Here is a 12,103-nt window from a genome sequence, read left to right as displayed (position 1 = left end):
CAAGAGATTCTTGAAAAGGAAAGCACCATGATCAGTCCTGTGCTCTATGAGGAGTATTTTTTCCAGCTGTATGGAGAATGGATTGAAGGAAGTTGGGGTAGAGAGGACCTGAATGGGGCTGGTGACTGTGTGAGTCAAGCTCAGAGATGGATTACAAAGGTAAAATGGACAAGTCTTGGCAATCTGTCCAATGTGGGGGATGAGAGACAGCAAAAAGTCCAGGATGACCTCAAGCTTGCAAGCCTGTGAAGGGAAGGATGGTGGTCCCCTTCATAGACATAGGTTTATACTGCTGAATTTGAGATGACTATGGGACATAAATGTCCAACTGGAGGGAGAAAGAGGAAGTCTGACTATGGGGATTGGTTAATCTTCTACACGGAAATGACAGTTTCACTCAGAAGCTAATAAATGCATGAGAGAGATATCTAGAAATAGATCATATGCTCACTGACTTCATTCCCCAACGTGGACTGGACCTGGTAGTTTGAGTCTGCTAATACTCTCAGGACTCAAGAGATAACCTTATGAATATTTATGTTCCTAACTTATAGCTTAGAGGCACCTAACAATCCTCTTTAGCAATTTAACAATCCTCTTCAGATTCAAATCTTTAGTAAAGACATTTACTCAAAATCCTGGTCACACAATCATCATCATCATCATCATCATCATCATCATCATCATCACCACCACCACCACTAGATATTGGACAGTAAGGTGGCACAGTAGTGCTGAACCTGGAACCAAGAAAACTCATCTTTCTGAGTTCAAATCTGGCCTCGGATACTTGTTAGCTGCGTGCTCTTGAGCAAGTCACTTAACTCTGTTCACTCTAGTTCTCATCTGTAAAATGGGCTGGAGAAGAAAATGGCACCCATTCCATTATCTTTTCCAAGAAAACCTCAAATGGAGTCACAAAGAGTAGGACTTGAGTGAAGAAAGACTGAAAAACCAGGGACGAAGGCATATATAAAGAACATACCCCAGGACAAATTAACTGGCTTCTTGGTCTCCTTCATATGCAGTTGAGCAGTTCAGGTTTCAGAATCTTTCTAAGGCACAGAATGCTTCTTTTAATTCTGAAACACTTTTCCATTTCCATTTCAGTGTCTCTTTTATCACTTTCAACCGGTAATTTCACTTAGCCTCCATGATATTGCTCCAGGAGAAGAGGGCCCTGGAATATTCCCAAGCTTAAGGGGTGGGGACATTGAATGAGAAATCAGATAGTGGCAATGGAACCAGGAAAGAATAGTGCCATAAAAACTCAGGAAGGAGAGTGCCAATTTGTGCAGAGGAAGTGTTCAGGGTGTCATGTCATGGACTTCAGAAGGGCAAGGGTGAAGACTAAGAAAACACCATTGGGTTTAGCAATGAAAAGTTTATGGGTAACATTGGAGGGGATGATTTTCTCTCTTACTTGAATGGTGGAGTCAGAAAAGAGATTCCAAAGAGCTGAGAGGTGAGTGTGAAGTGAAGAAATGGAAGCAACAGGGCTTTTTTTTTTTTTTTTCCTCCTAAGAATGCCGAGGGAGACAGATGGCATGATAGCTTGAGGAAATGACACAGTAAAAGGTTTTTTTTTTTTTTTTTTTTTTTTTTTTTTTTGTATGTTGCTTGATTTTCTAGGATGGAAGATATTTGGGCAAGTATGTATGTAGCAGAAGAATCAGTAGAAAGTAGGAGGTGGGGACAAAAAGGGAGGAAGAATGGAAGGAAAGAGGGAGTGAGGGGAAGGGAAAAAGGGGGGGTGTAAGACACACAGAAAGAGACAGAGAGAAACACATACATACACAGAGAGACAAAAAGGAGTGAAAGAGAGAGAGACAGAGAGAAAGAAAGTGATTGAGAGAAGAGAAAGAGAAAGAGAGAAAGAGAGAGAGAAAGAGAGAGAGAAGAGAGAGAGAGAGAGAGAGAAAGTGATTGAGAGAAGAGAAAGAGAAAGAGAGAAAGAGAGAAAGAGAGAGAGAGAGAGAGATAGAGAGAGAGAGAGAGAGAGAGAGAGAGAGAGAGAGAGAGAGAGAGAGAGAGAGAAAGGGGGTGTGTGAGACACACAGAAAGAGACAGAAACACATACATATACAAAGATAGAAACACAGAGAGACAAAAAGGAGTGAGAGAGAAAGAGAGAGAGACAGAGAGAAAGAAAGTGATTGAGATGAGAGAAAGAGAAAGAGAAAGAGAAAGAGAAAGAGAGAGAGCGAAAGAGAGAGAGAGAGAATAAATGAAGGGGAAGAAAATGAGGGGCTGGTTTTAGGAGAGGCTGGACCTAATGAGGAAAAGTCATGAACTGAAAGAAAAGAGCTTGAGAAATGGGGGTTAATGTAAAGGCGTTGAGATGTAGAATAGAGAAGAAAGAGCTCATGGCGAATGGTCTCTTAATTTCTCAGAAGGGAAGGGGTCAAGGTTCTCTGCTGAGAGGAAATGGTGAGATCTTCTATGGGACACTTGAGGGGAAGAGAAGATTTCGGTTAGTCCCTTATCAGAATTGCTCTGTCCATCATGTTTTTATCAGTTATTTCAATGAAAGCATGGGTCATGAGCTTAGTTCATTTAGGGGTAGCCGGATGCTCCCAAATTGAGAATTGTAATCCCAAAAGATCTTGGTGGATTGGGATGGTGAAATTGAATAATAAGAAATATCAAGTTTGCTCTCTGGTTAAAAAAACAACAAAACCCAATCAGTTTGATAGAGGATCAGAAATGTGGGCAGGAGGCATTTCCCTGAAAAAATCTTTGGTTTGTTCGCTGATTGAAAACTATGAGTCAATAGTGTATTGTGGCAGCACAGAAAGGCTAACACTTGTTGGGCTTCCTCTCTGGAAGTATGTTTAAAAAGAGGGAGGTGACGGTCCCAGTGCTCTGCCCTCATTCTGAGATTGTGTACAGTTCTGGGAGTTGCATTTGAAGTGGGCCATTGACAAGCTGGAATGTGCCCCGAGGAAGGCTTCCAGGTGGGTGAAAGACTTTAAAGCCATTTGTTGTTCAGTCTTTTTTTTTTCAGTCATGTCCAACTCTTGGTGACCTCATTTGGGGTTTTCTTGACAAAGATATTGGACTGGTTTGCTATTTCCTTCTCCGGCTCATTTTTCAGATAAAGAAACTGAAGCAAACCGGGTTAAGTGAGTGGTTTAGAGTCACACAGCTAGTGACTACCTGAAGCTGAGTTTGAATTCAGGTTTTTACGACTTCAGGACTGCTGCTCTATCCACTGTGCCACCCAGCTTCCCTATGTTGAAGCCATTCCATGTAAGTAATGGTCTGGGCAACTAGAACCAAGCCTAGAGAAGACTTTTAGGGAGGGGGATGATCACTGCCATAAACCATCAGAAGACTTGCTCTTTGGACAAAAGAATAGACATTCGAAATGGTTCTGGAGGTCACTGGACAGAAAGTTTGGGATATGACTCTGTATCCTACAGAAAGAGCAGAGTGGAGAGAAAACTGGTCTTATAGTCAAGATGACCTGAGTTCAAGTCCCATCTTTGACATATACTGGCTGTATGACCCTGGGCAAGTCACTTAACTTTCCAGTATCATAGTCAATTCTTTTAAGACTATAAATTACAGAGAAAGTGCCAACTTGCATTAGCAAAAAGTATTTTTTCACTGGGAGCTCCCCCCACTGGTGAAATCTTAGGTCCTATAAAAAAACAACTGTTTGCATATTATGAGTGTGTGTGTGTGTGTGTGTGTGTGTGTGTGTGTACAGGGGCTCATAGATCTAGATCTGGAAAAGACTTCAGAGATATTTGAGCCCAACTTTTCCATTTCACAAATGGGAAAATTGAGGCACAGAGAGGTTTGCCCAGGGTCACACTACTATTAAGTGGTTGATGTGGGCTTTGAAAGTAGGTGCTCCTAACTCTAAATCCAGGGTATTATTCATTACCCCATGTTTCAGCCCTCTAACTTTAGGGTGAGCAAATGCCCCAAGGTGTAGCTTGTTTAAATTTTATTCATGGGATTGAAATTCAGGCCAAGGACCAATATTCTTTCCAGTGTTTTTCATTGCTCTATATTATCCTTCCAGGCAGAAAGTAAGTTTCTTATGGTCTTATAGGGGAGTGTATCTTTGTATCCCCAATGCCTGGTATGTAGTAGGTGCTTAATAAATGTTTGTTGCCTGGCTATGAAATCTTTAGTGCCAGTTACAGATGGAATGGGTACCTTATGACTGGATGAGTTCGTGCAGATTGAGATTTTGAAGGAAAGTTGGATGAATGATGCCCATTTGTCGGGGGTCCTGTGAGGAGGTTCCATGCATCAGTTGGGAAGGGAGCCATTTGGCTCACATGACCTCCAGATCCTTCCCAATCTTGAGATTCAGCCATTAACCTGGCCTCTCCTCTCTAACTTACTCCTGTGCTCAGCCATTGGACTGACTAAGGTACAACATTTTTCCTGGCTTTCTCAGGTTTCCCAGAGTTCCTAGAAATTATCGAATACTTGGAGAGGTTTTAGGGGGAAACCGGCCAATGTGGTGGAAAGTGGTGGACTCGGCATCAGGAAAACCTGAATTCCAGTCCTTGACTTTGACCTCATAGCTTCTCTCAGTCTCAGTCCTTATCTGTAGTATGGGCATAATTATAGCACTCACTTCACATAGTTGTTATGAGGATCAAATATGATAACATGTATATGTAGATGTGTAAAACAGTTAGTCAATCTTCAAACCTACAGATATGTTAACTATCAACATTATTATTACCTTTGCTTTTAGCCTCTGGCCTTTCACCTTTCACCCATTAAAAAAAAATCCCCTAATCCTCCAACTGATAAAAGGTGAAAAGATATGAGCAGGCAGTTTTCCATGGAAGAAATTGTAGCAATCCCTAGCCATATGAAAAAGTGCAGTAATATTGAGACAAATGCAAATTAAAACAAATCTGAGTTGTTTTACCTCACATCTCCATCACATTGGCAAAGCGGACAAGAAAGGGAAACAATAAATGCTGAGCGGCTGAGGAGAACATTAATGATGCCCTCTTGGTGCAACTTAGACTCGGTTCTATCATTCAGGTAATGGAAATACGGGCAGCTAGGTGGCACAGCGGATAGAGTACCAGCCCTGAAGTCAAGAGGACCTGAGTTCAAATTTGACACTTTTTTTTGACAAATTTTGACACTTGTGACCCTGGTCGTCATGTAACCCCAATTGCCTCAGCAAAAAGTAAAAAAAAAATTGAAAATATGCCCTCTGCCCCCCAATTATTAAACTGTGCATACTGTTTGACTTAGCAATACTACCAGTAGGTTTCAAAGAAATCAAAGGAAAAGGAAATTAGCACAGACATATTTATAGCAGCTTTTTTAGGTAGTGACAAAAACCTGAAAATTGGGGACTAGATAATCCAATAATAATCAAGTAAATGGAATGGAATACCATTGTGGTGAAAGAAATGAAGAGAATAGTTTCAAAGAAACCTGGTAAGAGTGGGTATATGAACTGATCCACAATGAAAATAGAAGAACCAGAAGAACAATTTTTATATGATTTTATTTTATTTTTTGAAAATATGTTTGATCCTTGATTTCTTCCAATTATACATAAAAACAATTTTTAACACTTTAAAAATTTTGAATTTGAAATTCTCTCCCTTCTCACTGAGAAGGCAAGCACTTTTGATGTAAGTTATATATAGATGGATTCATGAAAACCATATTTCCAAATGAGTCACGTTGTGAAACAAAACATAGACGAAAAGCCCTAAGAAAAATAAAGTCTAAAAAAAGCATGCTTTGAAACGCAGTCAAACTCTACCAGTTCTTTACAATTTCTACAATAACAAAATTTACTTTGAAAGGCTTAAAAACTCCCAACGGCACAACGACCAATCTCAATTCCAGAGGACTCTTGATGCTCACCTCCAGATAGAAGGGATGGACTCAAGATGCTGCTCCAGAATAAGACACGACTTTGGATATGGCCAATGAAGGGATTTATTTTATATGATTGTATATATTCATTACAAGTGTTTTTTTTCTCTTTTTCTTTTTTTTCTTGGTAGGAGATTGGGAGGATAAGAGAGAGAGAAAATAAATATCTGTTAATTGTGTAAAAACCAAAATCAAACCCCTCTACAACTCTTTACTATCAGGAAGCACTAAGTCTCTAGGATATTCTTTGACTTCCTCATTATGAAGCTCTATGCATTTAGGTAATTAGTTCCATTTAATTAAATGATCATTCATTAATATCTTACCTGGTACCAGGCAATAGGGATAGGATGAGGTATAAGGACAGGAATAGGATCTGTGATTTCATTGCTATAAGGAACTCTCAGGAGAGAAAGTCCCTCTCCCACTCAGGTCTCCATCTTCTCTGCAAATTCTAGCTTTAGAGAGTTGCTTTCATCACTCCGAAGTGAAATAAGTTGTCCAGGGTCATGGCAGGAGCAAGGCTAGAACTCTCATTTTTTTTTTTTAAATTAAAGCTTTTTCTTTACAAAGCATATGTATGGGTAATTTTTCCATCACTCACCCTTGCAAATCCTTTTGTAGAACTCTCATTTTGCTAGATCCAAAGCTGGCTCTCTGTCCACTGTACCTTATATGAGGTAAAGACAAATTGATTTTGTGTGTGTGTGAGGGACTCTTGTTAGGATGTATAAACTCCTTGAGAGCAGGGACTGGGTCACTTTTGACTATTCAGCCCTAGGCCTTGGTATACAGTAGGCACTTAATACTTGCTGACTGATTCGAAGTGGATCTGGACTGAGTGAAGCTAATGATTCTGACAGACAGAGGTAAGTAGGGCTACATTCTCGGCAAGGGGCACAAATTGTGCAAAAATAAAATGATGAGTGAGCAGCATGTGGGGCATTTTGTCTGGAAACATGGTGCACAAAAGGCAATACATTTGTTGAATTGTGAAAGACTTTAAACTCTAGAGAAAGGAGTGTGGCTTGGATCCTGCAGTTCATAGGGAGCCACTTTTATTCTCAGAGGAGGAACTCTGAGACCTGGGATGTAGGACTCACGATTTAGTGACTGGGTGGAAGATATATGGGAGGGGGAAGATGCTGAGCGTAATTACCTTCTAGACAAGGCAGTATTCAGCATGTGCAATACCCAGTAAACTGCCATGATTCTTTTAAGGCCCGGAATGTCCTTTTCTTCCTAACCTCCTAAATGGAGATGGCGTCCTCCTTTCCTAGACATTCCCTGCCATATCAGCATTGGTCTGCCTGCAATCTCTCTCTTGAACTCACTGGTCTAATCTCTAATATCAGGTTTGTTTTCAACCAATCAATAATGTTTTCAATGACATGGTGGGTTTTTCATGGTTCATTTATATTCCTAGATGGACTGACCTAATTTTCCTTTCCCCCAAACTATGGGAAAGATAAAGTTCTCCAAGAAAGGGCTTGTTATAGTTCACATGCTCCAATAAAGTTCACAGAAAACATTATGTTTGAATGCCAGCCCCCTCCCAACAGAGACTTGGGTTACTGTTACTATACCTTTAAGAGAGAGGGATAGAATTTGGGGGAATGATAGTTAACTGTCTTCCAGAAAGTCTGTGAAGGAAGATGGTAGATTAGAGGGAGCAACTCAGCTGATTTCTCCCAACATTTCTCTCCAAACAGCTTTGAAATAACGCCTCAAGTCAAATTTTGGAGTGGCAGAGCCAACTAAAGATCAGCATGAGACAGTTTTCCAGCCTACAGAAACAGAGGAGGTCTGCAGAAGTTTATGACACTGGGGCTAAGGTCTGTACAGAGCCCACAAATATGGCAGCAGCAGTAGCGGTCACAGGAGCACCTCAAGAGTTCTCCAATCAGAGACAGTGAAGAGGTCAGACAGCTGGTCAGAAAGAGATGACAGGACTTACCTGGCAACGCTGTTGTCCATAAGCAGTTCAAGTTTACAGTCCCTGGAGCATTTGTGGCTCCTCACGGGGAAACAGGGGACCTGGTCTCACGCCAGGGTTAAGAAGAGTCTGGCATTTTCAGCTGGAACAGGGGTCTTCCTGGATTAAAGCAGACCTATAGAATTAGCTCTGAAAACAGTAGCTCAAAAAAGCCTTAAGTCTGGGTCATACCTCCAGGTGAGCAGAGTTCAACTTTAATATAAAGTTCAAAGTCAAGAAATAGACTGGACAAATGAGTAAGTAGCAAAAAAAAAAAAATTAGCACTTAATCATAAAACTCTGCTATAATTGCAGGGAAGACCAAGACACAGCTTAGAAGAAGACACTGTGAAAACAGCTTGGATCCAAGCTCAGTGAGAATTCCTAGAAGAGTTAAAGAGGGGAGTGAGAGAGGGAAAATGGTAAAAAAAAAAAAACGAGAATGAGGCAAGAAAATTATGAAAAGAGAATTAGCAGCTTGCTAAAAGAGGCACCAAAAATATTAAAGTAAATAACATCTTAAGAACGACATTATTTGTATTCACTGAAGAAAATAACTCCTTAACCATTAAAATTGGGTGAGTGGAAGTTATGACTTCATGAGACATCAAGAAACAAACAAAAAAACAAAAGTTAAAAAGAGTTAACTGTCATTGAGAAAGTCTCTTAAGTAACTTGGAGAATAAATCGTCAGTTTTGAGAAAGTCCGAAGACATATTTTGAGAGAATTAAGTTTAATTCTTATTCCTTGGAGAAGACGTCCTGGGGAAAATTCCTGCGAGACTTTAACTGCCATTCTAAGAGAATGCAATTGTTAGTTTGTGGTTCCAGAGGTTTTGGGGAGTCAGCAGAAGTAACTCTGCTTTGTTACCTTTCTCATAGCTGATACATTGTTGAAATATTTATCTATAGTTCTTAATTATTAGTTACTGTTAATAAATTATATGACTAGGAACACGGATGTTGGTCTAAGACTATAAGTTTGTAGTGTGAGGCAGAAAGGAGAGAAAGTTTTTATAGCAAACAAAATTCTCCTGTTTTTATAAGCTGGGGTTGCAGCTTGGAGCTAATTAGTTGGTTGAGAGATTTTTAATTTATAGCAATTTATGGGGAAATAGAAGAATATAACCCTTTATATGTATTTTGAATCCAATAAGAAAATAAGGAAAAAATGCTAGTAGTAGGTTAAAAGGATGTAGTTAGATGTGTCTGTCCTTGAGAATATCGGACAGTTATTATTGAGAATTATTATTACATTATATTATTATTATTATTAATAGAATTATTATTGAGAATATTGGACAGATGCACAACTTGCATCTTACACCTGCAAAGCTTTAGCTGGTTTAGTAAAAGCCATGTGGCCCTTATAGCCCCATCCCTATTACAAGTAGAGTCTAATACCAAGTCTGTTATTCATATATTTGGAATCTTACACCTTGCATTGTGAACTTTTTTTTTTCCCCTGAGGCTGGGGTTAAGTGACTTGCCTAGGGTCACACAGCTAGGAAGTGTTAAGTGTCTGAGACCAGATTTGAACTTGGGTCCTCCTGAATTCAAGGCTGGTGCTCTATCCACTGCATCACCCAGCTGCCCCGTATTGTGAACTCTTGATGGTCCAACCCTGAATCATGTGTCCTGGACTCTGTATTTAAATTTGCATATGGTCTGACCATAACTCCATAGCCCAGAATTCCTGCTGACTTGAGCCCTTGGGGTATCAACACATCTGAAGTTGGCTTTTCTGGAGCCAGGATGGGTTGTGAAATGTTTAGGAAGGGGTGCCCGGGAAGTAGGGAGCCATAATTAATTTTCATTGTTGATATTGAGGGTAAATCCCAAGAAACTCCAGGGACTAAAATTAATGACAAAAATTTTAAAAATGGATATATTTTGTGTCACCTTAATTTCCAGATAAATTCCTTCCAGGAACCTCTCTTCTTTTCCTCTCCTTTTTGTTTAAAAAAAAAATCCCTCCCCCCTCAAAGAAGGCAAATTCATTTTCTTCCCCTCCCATCTTTCACACCTTCCATCCCTCCCCCATCACTGAAAAACAAAACCCAAAAAATCCAGAATACATACATTCATGCTAAATAAATTCTGGCACTGGCCATGTCCAAAAAAACACATGTCTCAATCTGTATTCTGAGCCCATCTAGTCTATGTCAGGAGATACTCCATCATGAGCCCTTTGGGATTGTGGTTGATTATTGTATTGTTTTTTGTTCTTACGTTTTTTAAAGCTGTTTATCCTTACAATATTATTTTTATTATAGAGATTCTTCTTGTTTCTTCTCACTTCCCTCTGAATTTAGTCATGCATCTTCTGAGATTTCTCTGAAAAGGTTTCCTTCATTGTGTCTTTCAGCACAACAGTATTTCATTACATTTATATAATGTAATTTGTTTAGACATCCCCCACTTGTATACTCCTTGAGTTTCCAATTCATTGCCACCATCACACACACACACACATACACACAAAGCTGCTATAAATATTTGTAACTCTGGGTCCTTTTGATCTTTTTGTGATACAAATCTAGTAGTGGAATTGCTGGATCAAAGAGTATTATGTGTAGTTTAATACCTTTTTTGGGCAGAGTTCCAAATTGCTTTCTAGAATGACTGTATCAATTCTCAGCTCCATCAGCAGGGCATTAACGTTCCTGTTTTCTCACAGTCTGGCCTTTGTCATTTTCCTTTTAATCTGTGAGGTGGAATCTTAGAGTTGCTTTAATATGCATTTCTCTAATTATTACTGAGTTGAAGCATTTTTTTTTAATATGACTATTGCTTGCTTGGAGTTTTTTTTTGTCTAAAAACTGCCTGTTTGTATCCTTTGACCATTTCCCAACTGGGGGATGGGAAGCATCCTTTGACTTAAAAAGGAAGGGAGAAAAAGGCAATCCATCAAAGCTAAGCAATATATCAACAGAGTATGGCAGGATAAACCATATTCTATACCCACAATCTCCTTCCTCTCATCCCATTTTTGGGCACAAGCTAGGGCTTGATATCAATGATAGCTAGGTGGTGACATATGCACAGTGTGTCCATCTTGGAGTCAAGAAGACTAATTTTCCTGAGTTCAAATCTAGCCTGGGGCTCTTAAGAGCTGTGTGACACTTTACTCTGTTCCTTGGTTTTTTTCATCTGTCAAATAAACAGGAGAAGGAAATGGAAAAACGACTCCAATATCTTTGTTGAGAAAACCCCCCAAAAGAGCCACAGAGAGTCAAACATGACTAAAACAATTGAATAATAAACATATATTCAATTGCACAAGGTATCAGGGAATTTCCCTGGTTGTGATTAACCACACTGATGTGGTTAAATAATTATTAGAATCTAAAGTTGGAAGGCATCCCAGAAGTCAGCTAGTCCAACCTATAACTCTATAGAACTTGCTTCTATAGAGACAGAATGGCCATCGAGCCTTTGCTCATGAAGCTTTAGGGAGGGGAGCTCACTGGTCTTAGGGATAAGCCATTTATTGTTCCCAAGCTCTATCTTGTATCGAGCCTAAAGCTGCCTCCCCGCACCTTCTGGCCATTGTTCTGGATCTGCCATCTTTGGACAATCTTTCCAATAATGGAAGATGGTAATCACATCCCTCTTGGTTTCTCCCACTTCTTTTAGCCTGCCCCCATATAAGTGAACTCAAGGACTTCCCCATTCTGGTCACTCTCCTTTGGGTACTCTCTTGTTCAGTTTCTTCCTCTCAGAGGAGCAATATATCTTGAGTCCATGGAGGGTTGGGTTTAGAGTCGGGAAGGACTGGGTCACATCCCGTTTCTGAGGCTTTGGGGAAGGGCTTTAAAGGACATCTAATCCTATGACCATTATTGATTTTATAGATGAGAAGCCTAGAACCCAGAGAGATGAAATGATTGCCCAAGGTCATAACAACAACAGAGCTGAGATTGAAGCTGAGCTGCCATAACTGAGTTTGGAACTCTAGCTTTGTGCTTTCTAAGTGATTGTGGACAAGTCTTTAGGAAATGGGGAGAATTCCTATAGTACCTCTCTCAGAATGTAGTTGTCTTCAAGCATTTCAAATAACATGTGTAAAGCGTTTTGAATATCTTATAGTATATGAATTCTTCTCCTTAACTCTTCCTCTTTTCCTTCCCTCCTCTTTCCCTTCTTCCTACTTCCTTTTTTTGCCTACTTCTTTCACCTTCTTCTTTTCCCTTTCCCCTTTCTCTTCTTTCCCTCCTTTCCCCCTCCTCTCCCTCCTGTTTT

At 39.8% G+C, this 12,103-nt stretch overlaps 1 long non-coding RNA gene across 2 annotated transcripts; it reads left to right on the top strand.

The window, feature by feature from the left end:
* The first annotated feature begins 703 nt into the window (after positions 1 to 703).
* Positions 704 to 10,135, top strand: LOC141540258 (uncharacterized). Of its 2 annotated transcripts, XR_012481500.1 has the most exons (4): positions 704 to 1,465; positions 2,830 to 2,957; positions 3,098 to 3,252; positions 7,596 to 10,135. It is a non-coding gene; the product is annotated as an uncharacterized LOC141540258 (long non-coding RNA). The 2 variants fall into 2 exon arrangements; XR_012481501.1 differs by lacking the exon at positions 2,830 to 2,957 and having other exon boundaries at positions 713 to 1,465.
* The last annotated feature ends 1,968 nt before the right edge of the window (positions 10,136 to 12,103 follow it).

This window comes from Sminthopsis crassicaudata, chromosome 4, assembly GCF_048593235.1.
Source record: "Sminthopsis crassicaudata isolate SCR6 chromosome 4, ASM4859323v1, whole genome shotgun sequence".
NCBI classification, from domain to species: domain Eukaryota; kingdom Metazoa; phylum Chordata; class Mammalia; order Dasyuromorphia; family Dasyuridae; genus Sminthopsis; species Sminthopsis crassicaudata.
Note: the sequence above shows the minus strand (reverse complement) of the source record. Positions and strands in the feature narration are given on the sequence as shown.